The 19,434-nt window shown below is 46.3% G+C and overlaps 1 protein-coding gene across 4 annotated transcripts in view; it reads right to left on the minus strand.

Annotated features, from left to right (window-relative positions):
• NEK6 (NIMA related kinase 6) overlaps positions 1-19,205 on the minus strand; it is a 62,313-nt gene extending 43,108 nt beyond the window's left edge. For 2 of the 4 annotated variants that reach the window (XM_068413692.1, XM_068413693.1), the window contains exon 1: positions 19,076-19,205. The gene's annotated coding sequence lies outside the window, so the exon portion shown is untranslated. Of the gene's footprint in view, positions 1-18,760; positions 18,907-19,075 lie in introns of those variants that run through there. The other 2 variants (XM_068413691.1, XM_068413689.1) reach the window with 1 other exon arrangement.
• Positions 19,206-19,434: the final 229 nt, after the last annotated feature.

The raw sequence follows: 19,434 nt of genomic DNA on the forward strand, positions 1-19,434 counted from the left end.
AGCTCTGCTGCTACAGCCCCAAAACCCAAATGTGGGAACTGTTCAGCCTAGTCTGTCCTCAGAAAGCTTAATAAACATATGACCTTAAATCCAAACAAAGTTTGCTATAAATACATATATACATATGTGATTAGAAACACCACCACGTAGCACTGATAGATACCTTTTAATTAGCACACTTCAAAACACTTGACAAATATTAAGCAAATCTCACCGAGATACTTCTGAAATACTGCTGTAATTTCTCAAATGTTTACGGAAAGCTTAGGCAGAGCGAAGTAAGAGAGCAAGATGTCAGATGGGCTCAAAATCCATGAAACCTGCTGTAACCACTCTGTTCGTGCAGTTTCTCTCTAGAGCCATTAATTTGACTCGTTAATAGTCAACATATCCGCCTCAAACACAGGGAAAAGGAACAGAGGAAGACACAGATTATATATATAGATGTATGTTCACTCAGCTTCAAACCATCAGAACAACAGCTTGAAGTGTTTACACTTCTCATAATCAGAAGTAAGAGGAAATGATGCTGAGAATTATGCAGCCCAGCCAATCTAAAGACTCATACAATTCAAATCCAAAGGCAACTTCAAAGCCACCTCATAAAACCCTACGCAAAACTTCCAAGCAGCCAGATGCTGGCAGGGCAGGAAGAGCTTTCACAGCATCCGGATCTTGCAAGTCACGGCCAAACGGAAGCAGAAACTCTTCCCTGTGTAAGAAGATTTAACATTTTCCTACTTGCAAAAATAGCCACGTTAGAAACATATTTGTATTTTTTCCACCTCAAAATATGCTAAATAAGACTGTATTATCATATATTGCTATCAAGTGTCTTATCTATACTGAATAAAATAATCGGCTTCCCTACACATTCCTGAGTATTTGGAACTACCGGCACCAGTTTTCCAAAAATTCATGCAGCTCTTTAGTTCACATCCACACTTCTGTATCGCCGTACGTAACACGCCTCCATCGCCTTTCCCAGACGGGCACAGTTTTCCTTAAAGAACAAGATTCATTCCCCAGTGCCTTGCAGACCAAGGCTATGGGGTAAAACAAAAAGAGATCTGTTCTTTACACAGTCTGCACAGCTACTTCTATTACTTATTTTGGTGACAGACAGGGTTAATGAAGTTCTTGCAGAGAACTCTCCCTTTCCTGGGCTAAATGCCCAAATTCTTTCGGGATTCACAAGACTTGTCTATTTAAATTGGGTCCAATTTTTTTTCCTACAGAAAGGCCTGCACAGAATGTTCTGAAGAGAAACTGCAAATTAACCTTTCAAGAAAATTATAACTAAATGTGCAAGCTCTCTATAACAGACAAATCACATTTCACACTATATTCTGCCCTCTTTGTTAACAATTTTCTATTATTCTAATAAGCTTCAATGCTGAAGCATAAACTCAGTAGTATCAGGTTATTAAAATCCATACGCTTACTCATGCAAACAAAAACCTTCTACCCTGCCCACCCTGCATTTCTTTCCCAGCCTCCCCTGACTGCCAAGACACCACATTGATCTCAGACTAATACTACGCTGTTAGAACAGAGGGAGCTAGAAAAACTACGCTTTGCTTACCAAGACAACAGCTCCACAGTTTCACTTCCAGTTTCTTGTCTGGAAAATCTCTGCTCTATACCACAAGGTGCCTTTCAGACATTCCCAGCTCCACAGCGATATATTGACCAGAGACTGAGCAGCTTCTCACCATACTGGTACAAGAAATCAGCAGAGTGGAGAAGACTGGCCCTGCCCTGGTCTTTCCTTCGCCCTAAAAATGAGGTCCATCTCACAGTTGTTTTATTTGGAAATAACATGAACTGCTGTATCAAGTGTCCAGACTTGACTGGAGTCAAAGAGGGGGACAAAACACCTGCCCTAACTCCATACTCTGCTTTAACCCCTAGAGAGCATCACAGAACAGAGGTGGATCACCACAGTGACATCAGCGGGATCCTGCAGGGATTTACAGATATCTGGAAAGCAAAAAGGAGCATGTGGGCAAGGTTTCCATAAAAACGACAAAGCCATTTCAGTGCCACACATTCCTGTGAGCGGACAGAGGTCCCACACTACAACCAAGAGCTGCTATATTCTCCACATCATCTAGCTGCTTTTATCAAACTCATTAGTGCCATCTATGTCACTAAAAAAAATGAGCAAGCTGGCACTCAGCTGTCCCCAGTTTCAGATGAACAATAAGAAAGATAACATGCGACTTCAGCAAAGTCTGATAAGGCTCGTGATGAATGATTCATTTCAAACTTTACTTCCTTTGGAGCACCACATACAAACAGGTTGTATAAGAACACACACAACACTCATCTGCCAACCCAGCCTTCCCTTTCACTTAAAGTTTTCCAGCTGACCAACTTCTCACACAGCAGCCGGAGGAAAGACACTGCCAGCTTCTCCTCCAAGTCCCACGAACTCTGAAATAAAGCTGACAAGAGGCAGGAGGGCACCTCAGAGACCCGTGCCACAGCCACGCTGTGCAGGAGAGAAGACACCAGCAGAAAGCTCCCAGACATGGCTGCCTTTAAGAAAATGTAAACCCCAAAACTCCAAAAGGCGTGCCTCGCTGTGAATAAGGTGACTGGGAGAGGGTGGTCCAAGCAGTGCTGAAATACTGCTTTTCATTGCTTCGTTATTGACACAACGAATGATGCCGAGGCAGTAAACACCCGACCTTCCTATTCTGAAAATAAAGTTCTTGTTTCCTTCATTACCTCTTTGACATTCTTCTAATCCATAAGTAAACAGAATATTGAGGGGTTTTATGGAAAAAAAAAGACAAAAACGGGAACAGCATAGTGTGATGTGCTTACAAAGCAACCAACTCCAAAAATAACCCTGGCTGAATCTTTGAAAACAATAATCATTGCATTTGGAGTGACAATCCACAGTATGTTATACCAAAAATTCTGCAAGGTCTGTCTGTCCATGAGAATGAATCATAGTTTATCCCTGGGAAGAAAGAAAAGGGCAACTAGAACACGGGCTCCTTTGGGGATGTATTGGATCCTCAAAAAGCCATCCCAGGTGCTGAAAGCTGCTTTGCAGCAGAAGCTTCATCTTGAAAACATCCAACAGAGAAGCATAAAAGAAAAAAGGCAGTAGATTACACTTCAGCATTCACAGGTTACAAAAGGAAGAGACTTCAGCGCTAGACTATTTAGCACCTCTGGCCTTAACTACCTTAGACCTTCCAGAAAGTTTCCCACCATTCTACTGTTTCCAAGAGCTAGCAGCAGCATGAGCAACCAGGGACGTTCCCAAAACCCAGGGCTTCCAAGTCACCAGCAATTTTTCTCACTACAGTGAGAACATAGAATCAAGTCAGCCATCCCTCCCTACTACAGAGCCAAACCCTCCCCGAGAGAGCTGTGTGCTCACAACACAGCAAAATGTTTGACTTAAAGCAATCAGTTTCATCAATAGACAATCAAAAATATTTAAACACTATTTGCAGCAATTTTTACCTAAGTAGCTGCAACTTGATTAACAGGCTTTTCTTCAGGGAGAACTGCTGCAAGTTTTCCCTCTCCCTGCATTAGTGATGAAGCACAAAAGCTACAATAAGTCATTGTAGTCACTTCAAAGTACAAACCAGGGAGACTAAAAGAAATCTCAATAAATAAGTCAGAGTAAGTTATTGCATACCTTAATACACGAAGAACTAAGAGCAAACACAGGTAAAGAACCGTACCCAACACTGTTTACCCCTGGATGGTAAAGTTCTTACAACTGACATAATGTTATAAATTGAGTAATTGACCCGCAAGGAAGTAAGGCGCTCAAGAGAGTTAAAAATTACCCTATAAATACCATAAAGATTAACAGATTTGTAATACCCACCCAAGAAGCACTTACTCTAAGTAGAATGATTATGAAAACACAGCAAGAATATTTACTACATAGTACTGAGTTCAGTATATACAGACTGCCACAAAAGGCAGCACTGGTTCTTAATATAGTGACAGCTGAAAGTCACCACTTAGATTTCCCAGCTGATTAAAGGGTAGCACACAGACACACACAGTTGTGACTTATTTGCTTCTCTGGAATACATTCATATATTTGTAAAAACCTTTTCAAGGCTGTTGGGTTTTTTTTGTTCCAGTTTAACATTTTTGAGACTTACGTTTTGCACAACTCTGACAGAAGCGCTAAGGAAATACTGACAGCACGGAAGAATGACAGCAGAACTTCCATGAATGAGAAAGGAGAGAATTTCTGTGTCCATCTTTGTTGATATCTATCCTACCCTGAGTCCCTACTCTTGGATGAAAAGAGCCTTAAAATATCTACAGCTTTTCTCCCCATCTCCTCACTGCAATGACATACGTATGCTCCGAGAACCAGAACCCACCATAAACTCTACAAGACAGGCTTGACATTCAGAGTGTTGCTGTCCAAGAAACAAAATGTTCCAACAAGGAGAAAACCCACTCCTTTTCAGGACAGCAGAGACAAGTGTCCACAAAGTTAAGAACAGGACAGAGACTGAAACTGAAATTCCTGAAAGGAATCATATGGAATGTCCTGTGAAGTTGCAATCTGTCCTGTAGGTCAACATTGCCCAATTATTGCACCACCTGCAGCAATTTTGATCTCCAACTCCACAGTTTAATCTCCTAGTGATTCTAGGTTAAGAAAAAAGTTACTCTCCCAAGTAGAAGAGGACAGTTGGCTCTAAGGAAAGAAGAAAAATTGGAACTTACATTACCGTGCACCACTTGAGCCAGGAGACAGCGGCTGCCTTGGAAGCGAGCACCACCGAGCAGCAAGTACAGATGAAACAGCTCGGGCTGTGCCACCTCCCAGCACACCGGCTCTCGGAGGCAGCAATCCCAACTATCCAGCACCCGTTTTTCCTGTCAGCATGGACTTAAGGCTCCACTTCGTGCACACCGTGAGTTTTCAACAGGCTGGTGGATACCTCCCGCCTTGTGGCAAGTGGGCTTCTCAGTGACCGAATGACAAAAGTAACTGGAGAACAGTATCTGTCACTGAGCTCTGCAAAATGAAAGACTTGCAAATCCTTCCCCAGGGCGTGGAGCAACACCTGCTCCGTCAGCAGGCTGGGACGGGTGTGGGGTCACAGCTTATCAGTTTGGTTTTTGACCCCTGAAATACCAGTGCACTAGGTGAGGCGACTATGATTCACTTGGATATAGCGCACGGAGCAGTGGGATGGTGAAAGCGTCCCCCAAACGGACAGCGTCCTAGGGAATCCCACCCAGACCAAATACCGAAGGATGTTTCGGGCCCGAGAGGTGGGATGCTGCGTTGAAATGAGACACTGAGACCTCCTCAGGAAGGTCCCTCAGCTGTCTCCTGGCACTGCTGAAATGCATGTCTGGGGACGCACCAGCCAGGCTGCTGACAGCCATTCATTTCGTAAATAGCTGTGGCAGCGCAAGACGTTATCACCCCCCTCCTCAACGGGGAATCTCTGCCCTTTTCTCTAGCATTGCCACACTGGGGTTTGTTACCCTCGATTCCTCACTCAGGCTGGTTTATAAGAGCTCTAAGCTCACCCAACCAGCTTTGCCTGAAGTGTGCCAGGGAGCGCTCCCACACGTCATTCTGCCACTGGCAACACAAGACCAGGAGCCAGCTCTTCCCCCTAACCACAAGGCTCATTTCCAAAAGGGGTTTCTGGAACAGACTCAGCAGCATCTCCACGCTTGGAAAAACAACATTTCAACACAATTTCTAACTGATGTTACAAAAATAATCCATCCACTGGATTAAAAAAACACAAAGCAGTGTATCACAGACTATATTGAGATGGATCAGTCCAGAGGAGCACCCACATTTTAAAGACATGGTGAACTAAAGGTGCGTGGACCACTACACCTGCCAGCTTCTGAGAGAGGAAACACAACAGCTTCAGAACAAGAACTGCTTGAAATTATGACCAAAACCAGTTAATGCTTTAATAAAACAACAAAATAAACTGCCTTTCTAAAAAGGAAAAGCATCAATCTCTCAGCGTTGGTACCCAAGGTTCTGTCCAAAGGCAGGAGATGGCTTGGCACCTACTTTTAATTCACCATGTGAAGCATATACTAAGGTTGGAGTCCAGAACTGAACACTTAAGTTACTCAAAGCAAATAAACACAAAAATGTTAAGAAGTGCCTAGGGATTGTAATATACCTGTTAACAGTCCAGAAAAAAAAAAACGATAGTGAGGAGACAACAATAAGGGGAAAAGCTTTATGCCAGCAGCAGCAACTTTCTAATTCAAACAGAACAATCTTACCATCTTCTGCATTTTGTGATTAGACATGTTGTAACTATTTTAGTAAGTTTTATAATTGCCATGATGTACTAGCTCACAGAACAATATGTCACGGTTTAAAGCTGGGCCAGCTATTAACCATGTGGCAGATGCTCTCTGTTAACCCTCTCCCCCCCGCCAAGGGAAAGGGAAAGGGAAAAGGGAGAGAGACTTATGGGTTGGAAAGTTAAAACAGTTTTAATAAACTATAATAATGAAAAAGAATATAATAACAATAATAATAGAAATAACCAAATATATACAAATATGTACAAAACCAAGATCAAGAGCTTGGAAATCCTCCTCAGGCAGAGTTGCTCCCCCCAGTACAGGCAGAGGGGAAAAGGCAGTAGCTCCACCCAGCACGGGCAGAGGGCAAAATGCAATAGCTCCACTGCCATCACACCTGCAGGCTTTTAACAGGAGATTTGGCAAAGCTGGTACCAATCAGTGGGAGACAGGAGGGCCCCTCCCTCCTGGGCCCCACCTCCAGGAGGCAGCGGGTTAGTGATAAACAGGAAAGTGAGAATGACATGTATGGGATGGAATACCTTGCCGGTCAATCCTGGGTCACCTGCCCCGTCCACTCCTCCCTGCAGGTACAACCCCCTTCAGCTCTTTACATGTAAGCAGTGACCTTGGGTTCTCTAAGACTCTTTGGCCTGGTTTGAGCCAAACCAGGACATTCCACCCCTTATTCCATACCATTCATGTCATACTCAGATCACCAGTACCTTTTCATTTTCAAATATATATATACATATCACTAGTCTATGATTCATCTTTATGCGAAAAGTCCATCAAGTTCATTTGGTTCAGGATTGTGGGTTTCCATCTGGTTAGCAGTCTCTCAGCAGTCTTTCTGGCTAGCAGTCTCTCTTTTGTCATGGTTCGTGCCCACGGGTTGCAGGTTAAAGATGTCAGACTCGAGGAGGTTACTGGACGCCACTTGATGAAGCTAGCTCCGGTCTCATCACCACTGTCTTAACCTAAAAGACACTTATGCAGTAACAACATACAGTTCAGAATTAAGTAGTCTCACCCAGAATCAGATCACCTTCAGGGACACATCGGACTTCACCATCTTGCAACATCACCCACCAAGTACATCCAGGTCCCTGAGCAAAAGCAATCCCACGAATGGGTTTACCTTTGCCCGTTACAGGAAGAATCCAGACAGTTTTTCCCAATAGATTCCTTTCATGCACCACCGGGACTTTATCTCCTTCTACTGTATGTAGAAGGTCCGACTGAGCAGGGCCAGCTCGATTGATAGATCCCCTGGTGTTAACTAACCAGGTAGCTTGTGCCAGATGTTTATCCCAGTTTTTAAAGGTTCCACCCCCCATTGCTTTCAGGGTAGTTTTTAACAGCCCATTATACCGTTCAATTTTCCCAGAGGCTGGTGCATGATAGGGGATGTGATATACCCATTCAATGCCATGCTCTTTGGCCCAGTTGTCTGTGAGACTGTTTTTGAAATGAGTCCCATTGTCCGACTCAATTCTCTCTGGCGTGCCATGTCGCCACAAGATTTGCTTTTCGAGGCCCAGAATAGTGTTCCGGGCAGTGGCATGGGGCACAGAGTATGTTTCCAACCATCCGGTGGTCGCCTCCACCATGGTAAGCACATAGCGTTTACCCTGGCGGGTTTGAGGGAGTGTGATGTAGTCAATTTGCCAGGCCTCCCCATATTTATATTTCAACCACCGTCCCCCATACCACAAAGGTTTTAACCGTTTGGCTTGCTTAATTGCGGCGCATGTTTCACAATCATGGATAACCTGTGCAATAGAGTCCATGGTTAAGTCCACCCCTCGGTCACGAGCCCATCTGTATGTTGCATCTCTCCCTTGATGACCTGAAGTGTCATGAGCCCACCGAGCTAAAAATAGTTCACCTTTGTGTTCCCAGTCCAAATCTATTTGGAACACTTTAGCAGCTTGATCCGCTTGTTGGTTGTTTCGATGTTCCTCAGTTGCCCGACTTTTAGGTACGTGAGCATCTACATGACGTGCCTTCACGACTAGTTTCTCTAGCCGAGCAGCAATATCTTGCCACAATTTAGCAGCCCAAATAGGTTTCCCTTTGCGCTGCCAGTTGCTTTGCTTCCACTGCTTTAACCACCCCCACAAGGCATTTGCCACCATCCATGAGTCAGTATAAAGATACAGCCTTGGCCACTTTTCTCGTTTAGCAATGTCTAAAGCCAGCTGGATGGCTTTTACTTCTGCAAATTGACTTGATTCACCTTGTCCTTCTGTGGCTTCTGTGACTCGTCGTATAGGACTCCATACAGCAGCTTTCCACTTCCGATGCTTTCCTACAAGACGGCAGGATCCATCGGTGAACAGGGCATACTGCTTCTCATCCTCTGGTAGTTCATTATATGGTGGGGCTTCTTCAGCACGTGTCACCTCCTTTTCTGGTGGCATTCCGAAGTCTTTGCCTTCTGGCCAGTCCATGATCACTTCTAAGATTCCTGGGCGATTAGGGTTTCCTATTCGAGCCCTCTGCGTAATTAATGCAATCCATTTACTCCACGTCGCATCAGTTGCATGATGGGTAGTGGGAACCTTACCCTTGAACATCCAGCCTAGTACTGGTAGTCGAGGTGCTAGGAGAAGTTGTGCTTCAGTACCAATTACCTCTGAAGCAGCTCTAACTCCTTCATATGCTGCCAGTATCTCTTTTTCAGTTGGGGTGTAATTGGCCTCGGAGCCCTTGTATCCTCGACTCCAAAATCCTAGGGGTCGACCTCGAGTCTCCCCTGGCACTTTCTGCCAGAGGCTCCAGGTAGGACCATTGTCCCCAGCTGAGGTGTAGAGCACATTTTTAACATCTTGTCCCGTACGGACTGGTCCAAGGGCTACTGCATGCACAATCTCTTGTTTAATCTGTTCAAAAGCCTGTCGTTGTTCAGGGCCCCACTGAAAATCATTCTTCTTTCTGGTCACTTGATAAAGAGGGCGTACAATCTGGCTGTAATCTGGAATATGCATTCTCCAGAAACCCACAACGCCTAAGAAGGCTTGTGTTTCCTTTTTGTTAGTTGGTGCGGACATAGCTGTTATTTTGTTGATCACCTCTATCGGGATCTGGCGATGTCCATCTTGCCATTTAATCCCTAAAAACTGGATCTCCCGGGCAGGTCCCTTGACCTTGCTTCTTTTTATGGCAAAACCAGCTTTCAGAAGAATTTGGATTATTTTCTCCCCTTTGTCAAAAACTTCTGCTGCTGTATCTCCCCACACAATGATGTCATCAATGTATTGCAAATGTTCTGGAGCTCCACCCTTTTCTAGTGCAGTCTGGATCAGTCCATGGCAAATAGTAGGACTGTGTTTCCACCCCTGGGGCAGTCGATTCCAGGTATACTGGATACCTCTCCAGGTAAAAGCAAACTGTGGCCTGCACTTTGGTGCCAAAGGAATAGAGAAAAATGCATTAGCAATGTCTATGGTGGCGTACCACTTGCCTGCCTTTGACTCCAGTTCGTATTGAAGTTCTAGCATGTCTGGCACAGCAGCACTCAGCGGTGGCGTAACTTCATTTAGGCCACGATAGTCCACAGTTAATCTCCATTCTCCATCAGACTTTCGCACTGGCCATATAGGACTATTAAAGGGTGAGCGAGTCTTGGTAATCACTCCTTGATTTTCTAATTGTCTAATCAGTTTATGAATGGGGATCAGGGAGTCTCGATTGGTGCGATATTGTCGTCGGTGCACCGTGGTAGTAGCAATTGGCACCTGTTGTTCTTCAACCTTCAGCAACCCCACAACAGAAGGATCTTCTGAGAGGCCAGGCAAGGTAGACAGCTGTTTAATGTCCTCAGTCTCTACAGCTGCTATACCAAAGGCCCATCTGTACCCTTTTGGGTCCTTAAAATACCCTCTCTTGAGGTAGTCTATGCCAAGGATGCACGGAGCATCTGGGCCAGTCACAATGGGGTGCTTTTTCCATTCATTTTTACTTAGGCTCACTTCGGCCTCCAATACAGATAACACTTGAGATCCTCCTGTTACTCCTGAAATGCTGATAGATTCTGCCCCTTTATGATCCGATGGCATTAGGGTGCACTGTGCACCAGTGTCTACCAGGGCTCGATACCTTTGTGGTTTTAATGTGCCAGGCCATCGAATCCACACAGTCCAATAAATCCGGTTGTCCCTCTCCTCCACCTGGCTGGAGGCAGGGCCCCCCTAATTAAGAAATGGATTCATGCTGCTCACAGGGACTGGACCTTCATTTCTCCTATTCACACTTGGGAAAAAGTGATTTGAGGCCCATCTCCCCTGACTGGGGTCCTGCTCACTGGTAACTGGAGCAGCCATCCTCCTAGAAAAATTCTCTCTGGTATTTCTTTTAGCTTGCAACTCACGTACTCGTGCCTGTAGGGTACTGGTAGGTTGTCCATGCCATCTGCTCATGTCCTCCCCATAACCACGCAGGGCAAACCACAGGATACCTCGTGATGTGTTCCTTTTCCTTTGAGCTGGTCCTGTAGGAGAACGTTTTCTCTTAACAGCTGCAACGCGCGCCTGTGTAGGTAGAGAGTCAAGTTTATTCTCGATCATGGACAGTTTGTCTGACAGTTGTTTAAATGAGTCCTTGTTCTCCTTAGTCAGTTTTTCCACAGCCGAGATGCGTGCCTGCAGTGGGGAAGAAATACTATCTTCATACTGTCGCATACAGTTAGCCATTTCGCCCACACTAGATCGTGCCATAGCATCTTCTCCCCATACTAATATTGACAATGTATGGGTATATGTCGGTGGAGCATTCTTCACAACCTTCCGGAACATGGATCGGTTGCATTCCACTTCATCAGGATCTACAGGATCTACAATGTCCCGTGGGTGTCTATAAATGATCTCTTGCACAGCCAGTTCTCTAAGGTAGTTAATACCTTTTTCTATAGTGGTCCATTTGCTTAGGTGGCTCATAACATCATCTTTATAGGGATACCTGCTCTTTACAGCTGACAAGAGTCGCCTCCAGAGACTGACAGTGTTTGACTTTCTTGCGAGCGCTTTATCAATACCACCATCTCTGGACAGGGATCCCAACTGTCTGGCTTCTCTGCCATCCAATTGCATGCTGTCTGCCCCATTATCCCAGCATCGGAGCAACCAGGTAATAATAGGTTCACTGTCATAACGGCTGAAGTCTTTCCTTATATTTCTCAGGTCCTTCAGGGATAAGGAGTGGTAGGTTATCTCTACGTCCGAGTCCTCTTGTGATAGTTCTGCTTTAGAAGGGCCTTTCTTCTGTGATGGGTCTGCTTTAAAAGGACGATCGAGGAAACCCCCATCTGTGTCAGGCCCTAACTCTGCCTGAGAAGGGCCCTCACCTGGGTCATATGATGGCTCTGCCTTAGAAGGCTCCGAGTCATCATCCTTCACTTCACGAGCTGATTTCTTTTGGTATTTCTTCCTGGTTACAGGAGCAATTGGTACAGATTCGATAGATGCTGGAGTCTGAGTAGATGCAGTGGCTGTCGTGGGAGTGCTGAGAGTCTGAGTAGCTGCAGTGGCCATCTTGGGGGGTGTAGCAGCTGTGGTACAGGCTGCTGAGGTTTCAGTGGGTTTAGTGGCTGTAGCGGCAGTACACACTGTAGGATCTGAGGTGGCTGCATAACACCTACAACTGTCCCTGCATCGATATTTAATCTTATCCCACATCAGAAACACATTCAGGACAACCAAAAATAAAAACATGCCACCTAGACAGCACCATCCTAATTTCGCAAAATCTAGTGGAATCAGCTTGGCAGAAAAGGAGAAGGTGCTATTTCCCAAAGTAAAACTGGAAGTGTAATCATTAACAGAATCAGCTAAAGGACGCTTGGAGCGTGCAGATGAAGTTGCTGCTACTGATTCGCGATTAAAGCTGCCCATCATTGTGTCATAGAGATAAGAGATCGGAATATTAACTGCCCAGTTTATCACAGCATAAATCAGTATCAAACCCCATACCAAAACAATACATTTCGACCAGCGCCCACTGCTAAACTGCATGTAAACATTCATAAGAAGCAAGCAATAACACAGTGCCCACGGCAGGTAAGGCATCATTGCAATACTCAACTGTGAAAGAAACTCCATAAAAAGATGAGATAACACAGCATTCAAAAATGACATCACCATCTTCACTATCTGTTTTAACTTTCCAACCCCTCATAAATCTCAAAGGAAGAAATGTGATATTCTCTCAGCTGAGCTCTCTGTGTCTCCTCCCACCAGAGCCAGGATTCAACTTATCAGAGTAACCTGTTGGAGCTTCTCTCGAGCCCCACGTTGGGCGCCAATGAATCTGTCACGGTTTAAAGCTGGGCCAGCTATTAACCATGTGGCAGATGCTCTCTGTTAACCCTCTCCCCCCCGCCAAGGGAAAGGGAAAGGGAAAAGGGAGAGAGACTTATGGGTTGGAAAGTTAAAACAGTTTTAATAAACTATAATAATGAAAAAGAATATAATAACAATAATAATAGAAATAACCAAATATATACAAATATGTACAAAACCAAGATCAAGAGCTTGGAAATCCTCCTCAGGCAGAGTTGCTCCCCCCAGTACAGGCAGAGGGGAAAAGGCAGTAGCTCCACCCAGCACGGGCAGAGGGCAAAATGCAATAGCTCCACTGCCATCACACCTGCAGGCTTTTAACAGGAGATTTGGCAAAGCTGGTACCAATCAGTGGGAGACAGGAGGGCCCCTCCCTCCTGGGCCCCACCTCCAGGAGGCAGCGGGTTAGTGATAAACAGGAAAGTGAGAATGACATGTATGGGATGGAATACCTTGCCGGTCAATCCTGGGTCACCTGCCCCGTCCACTCCTCCCTGCAGGTACAACCCCCTTCAGCTCTTTACATGTAAGCAGTGACCTTGGGTTCTCTAAGACTCTTTGGCCTGGTTTGAGCCAAACCAGGACACAATAAAACAGCATATCCAAGTTACAGCTTAAAAACGAAGTTTGCACAAACTCCATTTCCACCATCTTGAGATCTTAGCAGAAAACTCACCCTAACAAAAACCATTAGGCCTTTCACACCTGCTCTTTTTCAGACTCCATCACACCTGGACTCTATTAAAAACACAGATTTGCTACATGCTTCCTTGACAGTTTCTCATCTACCTGATTTTGTTGTGTAAAACACAGTACAAGAAAAGGACAGACACTACCACCTCATCTTACTGAAACACAGCAGACTCTAAAGTAATTCATAAACTACCTGCAAGTCTTTTTTTTTGAGACATAATAAATAATGCATTCTGACTGCTAAACAAGCATTTGTGAGGTTTCAAGAATGCTTTGGAGTATGAAATTCCTACAGTCTCATTCACTTACACCATTTGGTTTCAAATAGATAAGAGTCTGCTGTCAGTTCACTTAAACATGTACCAGGAAACTCAAATTTGACTAAAAGGCTGTATTACATTACTACTGGTTTTGTATAGAAACCTTTTTAGAAGTGAAGCTGTCTCTGTTTAGCCGGCACCCAGGGCTAAACAATACCCAGTTGTTCTATCACCCAGTGTCCCCTCCCCAACCAAGAAAGGCAATTGGGAAAAGGAGGGAGACTCCTGGGTTGAAATTTAAACAGTTTTGATAAAATAAGAAAACCAATATCAATGCTAATACAAAAGACATAAAATTATACTTAGCTCATAGAGTGGTGGCAAGTCCCTCCAGAGATAGTAACCGTTGAGCATGAGGAAGAAGAGAGCAGGGCAAAGAGCCCCCTCCCCAGCAGCTTCCCCATTTATAGTGACCCTGGCGTTAATGTCCCAGCACACACCTGGGCCAGCCTGGGGCAGCTGCCCTGGGTTTAACTGCTGATGGCCTTGATCACCAGCCACAGCTGGGCACAAACAGAAACAAAATGTAACAGAAAAGTGATTCTATAATTTTATCCCTACAAAACCAGGACAAAGACACTAAGGGGAAGTTTTTTTCCTCTCCCATCTGTGACAGACAGCTGTTCACTGCCTGGAATCTATGATAGCAGACACTTAAAGCAGCACCAAGCTGAAGTAAACACTTTAGAAATTTAATTTCTTTAATTGTACTGACACCGTAAAATTATTTGCAGTTTACTGCATCGTGCCATGTGATAAGCTGTATCATATGACTAAACACAGGAAGCTAAACATACTGTTTTAATTTAATAAAATATTTTTCCTGAAATATTTTAAAATGTTAAAGAACGATCCAAGAGACTTCTCACATACGTACAGCAATGGCGCTTGCAGCAACTCCAGACATTTAAATACTTAGCACAGGTTAGAACTTGAAGTAAACTTGATCCAATCCAATATGCATATAAAAAATAAGCCAAGATAGAAAAAGATCTACCTACCCATAGAAAGATTTGACAGCTTTACAGACTACTGCATCTGAACCACTATTAAAAATAACTCCCTGTGGTTTTCTGCTTTTCAACAAAACTTAGCTTACAAGCTCCAGCACTGCCCACTTTGTCTCACACTTACACAGAACCTCGGTTCTCCCTGTCCTACATTTCAGCCAACTAAAGATGACAGGTTCCAATCTGGCTTTAAAACCAAGCGCACACACTCCCAAACCTGTAAGAAATTTTTAAACAAGTGTTTTATACAGCTTAATTTTCTATGTAATTTAGAAACACTGCAGCAATTTCAACCTGCTGCAAAAAACCACTATGGTTGTGAAGTCAGTTTTTAAATCTAGATTTTGCATGCAAATTTTTTGGCTCTGTTTTTTTTTTTCTTTAAAATGAAAAGTATCATCTGGGCCAACATTACCTCTCAGTTTGAATACATTCTTCTTCTGTCTCCTAGATACTATTTTTTTTGCCTCCTTTTAACTTTAGACACAGCTCTACAGTGAAACACAGAATTCAGAAGTGGAAGAGACCTACTATATCCCATCCAACACGCTCTGCAGCCAACAGACTACCGCTCCCTTAAAAGCACCAGGCCGAGGGGTCCAGCCTGCCCTCCCCGGTGCACATCCTCGTCCCTCCGCTGCAGCAGTCCTTTGATCCCTCGCTGGGCCAGTTCCCCTCTGGGAAAAGGGCAAAGACAGAGCCAGGGAAAACACAAACTGCCCTGTCAGCAACCACAGAGAGTGGAGTGGTTCAACTCTCTTATTTAATCAAACTTTTCTGTTGGTTTTTTTTTTCCCCTCCTTCCCTTTTGGTTCCCTAGTTTGACACCAATTTCCTCAGCTCAGCCAACTCACCAATATTCAGAATGCCAGCCCTGGCACAGGAAAACAGAGAACGCAAAGGAAAACATCTAGTTTGGTAGCACCAAGCTGTTAGCTCAGCCATCTAGGACTCTGCATGATGTTGAGACATACCAAATCTTCCCGATTCTCTTGTCCTCAACTTTCAGACAAACTGTGCTTTATCTTCTAGGGCGCTTAGAGATCTACCGATGAAGCACAAGGAACTTGCTGAGTACTTGCATGTGCTTGTACTAAAAGCTTTACAAAGGGAAGGGTAAGTATGATAAACACAGCATTAAAAGGACTTAGTAGCAGAAGAAACTATTTTCAGGGCCTCTGCTTTAACAGGACAAAGTGTTAGTTCTGTCCATTTTAGATAAACTTTAACTTCCACATGATTTTATACTAGAAAGGGCCCTTTTGGCCGGGCCACAGAGCGTGGCACAGACGCACGTGAGCTTCCTCTGCCGCCACGCTCGTCCTGTAACCAGCAGCCAAGTGGGTCACTGTTTTCTCGCCAAAAGCCAGATTTTCAGGGTCTTCAGTGATGAGCAGTATCAAGGCAATTGTGAACTCTTATTTCAACTGCATGAATATTTAGTGTTTGCTTTCATTATTGCAAGAATGTTTTTCTTGCATCTTGCATGGATCCTGGATACAAAGACATATATCACATAATTTCCTACGAACAACCTGGTCAAGCACCTGGATAGCTGTACACTGAATTAGTCACCATCATTCCCAGAAAAGGTAAAACCGACTGGCTAAGTGAGTTTACAAGCCAATGCAGGAGTGTGTGTCACAGGTAGAATGGCTATTTATTACTTCCTTCATCATAATTCTGTGCTCAAACCATACGGAGCATTAAAGCCACTGTTCACCTAGATGAGTGTTGAATTGCAGTAATACTGAGGAAGTCGCAATTAAAAACGTGTTCACTCAATGGTAAAGAGGAGCCCAACTTCTAAAGTGAGAATCCATGTATTTATTTCTCTCACTGGCTAGAGACCATCATGAACAACCTCTTCTATAAACAAGACCATCAAAGAAAAGCAAATTCAAACGACGAAAGCTAAAACACAAGTTGGGCTATTAAACTCATTTTCTGTAAGGAGTGTATCCCAACCCAGCTTTCATTTAGGACAAAGCAAAAGTCAAGCCCCATAGGTCATACTGATGCTCACTTTCATCACACCCACACAGCTATTTCTGGCTCCTATCCCCTTATTAAAAAAAATACTCATTCTACTCTGAGTAAACAATCATTCACAGATCATTCAGTACACAAAAACCTCTTTAAAGCAACTGAAAGAGGCCTTCAGACCAACAGGTAGGTCTGAATAAAGCCAAAAAGCATGCTGTAAGATAAACCTCAGAATCTCCCACTATTTTCTCTAGTACAGCCTTGATTATTACGAGAAATGAGAAAAGGCAGTGTAGGCTCAATATTTTCCATGTACATTTAAGTACTATACATTGACATAAAACTTTTTGTGTAGGATCATAGAAGGCAAGTACTACAAAAAAAATCTGTCTCCCAGTGTGGGCCTAGAGTCCAAGTTATTCATCTTCACCTGCTTTTCTCCCAACAAAACGAATACCAAAGCATCTGAAAAGGCATATTAACACTCACATGCGAATTATGCATCCATCCTCTCTTGTAAAACATGTATTTGTCAAGAAACAGAATTCCAGAGGAAGGAGGGAAAACAAAACAAGCAGAAGTGTTTTATACATCACAGATGTTAAGAAACCAAAAGGTTGATTCTGTTCTGACAAGTTCCTTTGGGCTGACAACAGTCACTCACACTCCGTCCAGAAATCTCACTTCCCACAGAAGATGCTCTTTTTCCACTATAACAAAAGTTCCTCTCAGCCCCCATTTTTTCAGGTCTCTAAGGCACAGAGCCGTAGAAAACCAGGGCAGCCACACTCTTATCTAGAAGTTGTTCCTTTTTTAATTTTTTTTTCTGTTGTTGCTTAAAAGAACATGACTGTCACAAAGAATGTCGACAGGAAAAAAATAACCGTGGAAAGAGTTTGACTCAATGTCAAGAGATGTCTCAAAATGTGAAAACTGTAGCAACGCTGCAGAAGTTAAACAGTTGCTTACAATGATTCACAGAATTGAACTTTTAAAGGAGACACAGAAATGACAGCAAGACAACCATAATGTGTCAGGAACTTGCATCACTGGACTTCTAATTGCTACAATATTTCCTATCAAACTACTTACACTGCAATAACGCCATAGGCAATCACCATTGGCAGAAATATTCCGTGTGTGCGAACAGACAGACAAACAGATGGAGCTCAGAAATCCACCATTATTCTAAACAAGCATAAATCACACTTTGGAGGGAATAACATGCTGGGGAAAAAAAAAAAAAAGATATTTCATAGTTCAGCTCCAACATGTGCTCTCTCGAAGGCAATGTGGTAATCCCTAGAGCGCTGGTTTATCTCAGAGTTCCTCCCTTTTGAGATAACACAAAAGAGAGCACCCGGGAACAGGTACGCTCCTCTCCCGGGAGGGGACGGGTGGGGAGCACCAGGAGCTGCAGGAACTCCGGGGTCAGCCGGGGAGGGTCTCAGGCCAGCGCCCAGAGCCTCCCGCACACCCCGGGGCTCTCTCCGCCGGCCCCCGGCGCTCCCCGAGTCCCACAGAGAGGGGACAAACTACCGCGAAGCGCACACCGGGCTCCGGTGGGGCAGCGGCGCTCGGAGGGGCCCCGCTCCGCCGGGGCGTGTGGGCACTGCTGCTTTTAGTGTAAAAAAAACCCCAAACCCCCCAAAACCCACCTCCACAGAACCTCTACAGCGGCACCAAACCACACCAACATTCGTATTTTTCGAATAGTTTTAACTTCGCTCAAACCTGAACGCTGCCAGACACCACCCCCGAGAGGCGCCGGGGCCGGCCCGCCAGCCCCCTCAGCGCGGGGGACGCTCCCGCCCGCTCCCCACTCCCGCCGGGGCACGTGTGGGCCCCGCGGCCGCAGGCGCGGCAGCTCCGCCAGGACGGAAGGCCACGAGGCGCCGCGGCCCGCACGCCGCACCGGGACGGGACGGCTGCCCCACGCCCTCGGCGGCCCCGGCATCGCGGCCGCACGCCCCCCCCCCCCCCCCCGCCCGACCTGCGGCCCGGAGGGGGGCGGCGGTGGCGCGGCGCAGGGCCCCGCGGCGGGCACACCCCCGGCGCGGCCCGGCCGCGGCCCTCGGCGGCCGCAGCGCCCTGTCGTGCTCACCTGCGGCCGGCGAGGCGGCGGCGAAGAGCCGGGGCCCGTCCCGGAGGGGGCGCGGGGAGAGGGGGGGGGGCGTTCAGGCCGCTGCGGCCCCCTCAGCCCCGCAGCGAGCAAGCGGCGCCGCGTCCCGCACACAACTTCGCCGCGCGCGCTCGCCGCCCGCGCGCACGCGCCGCCCGCCACCGCTCGGGCGCGCGCCCCGGCGGCTGCCACGCAGGCCGGGCGGGCCGGGAGCGCGCGGCGGGGCGGGGCGGTGCCGCGCGGCGCTCTGCCCACCTGCCGGCCCGCCCCGCCCGCCGGCCCCGCGCCGCCGCCTACCTGCGCCGCTGCCGCTCCTCGGGGCCGGGGGGGTGTGCGGTGTTTTTTTTTCCACGTCCCGCCGCGCGTCAGCGCCGAAGCCCGGCGGCCCCTGCGGAACAGAGCGTGAGCGGAGCCCTCCCACCGCCGCCGCGGCCTTTCCGCCCCCGGAAAACGACGGTTTCCCCGCGTGTCGGAAGAAATGCCCGCGGCTCCCCCCGCCCTGAAAACCGACCCGGCGCCCGCTCGCGGGGTTTCCCGTTTTTAGCTGCAGACTCGCAATCCCGGGATCAGCTCCTTCCGCCGCCGCTTGTGCAACCGCGGGGCGGCGGCGGCCGAGGCAGAGCGGTTGCACAACGGCGGAGCTGCCGCCGCGTCCT

This window comes from Nyctibius grandis, chromosome 16 (assembly GCF_013368605.1).
Source record: "Nyctibius grandis isolate bNycGra1 chromosome 16, bNycGra1.pri, whole genome shotgun sequence".
Lineage (NCBI taxonomy): Eukaryota > Metazoa > Chordata > Aves > Nyctibiiformes > Nyctibiidae > Nyctibius > Nyctibius grandis.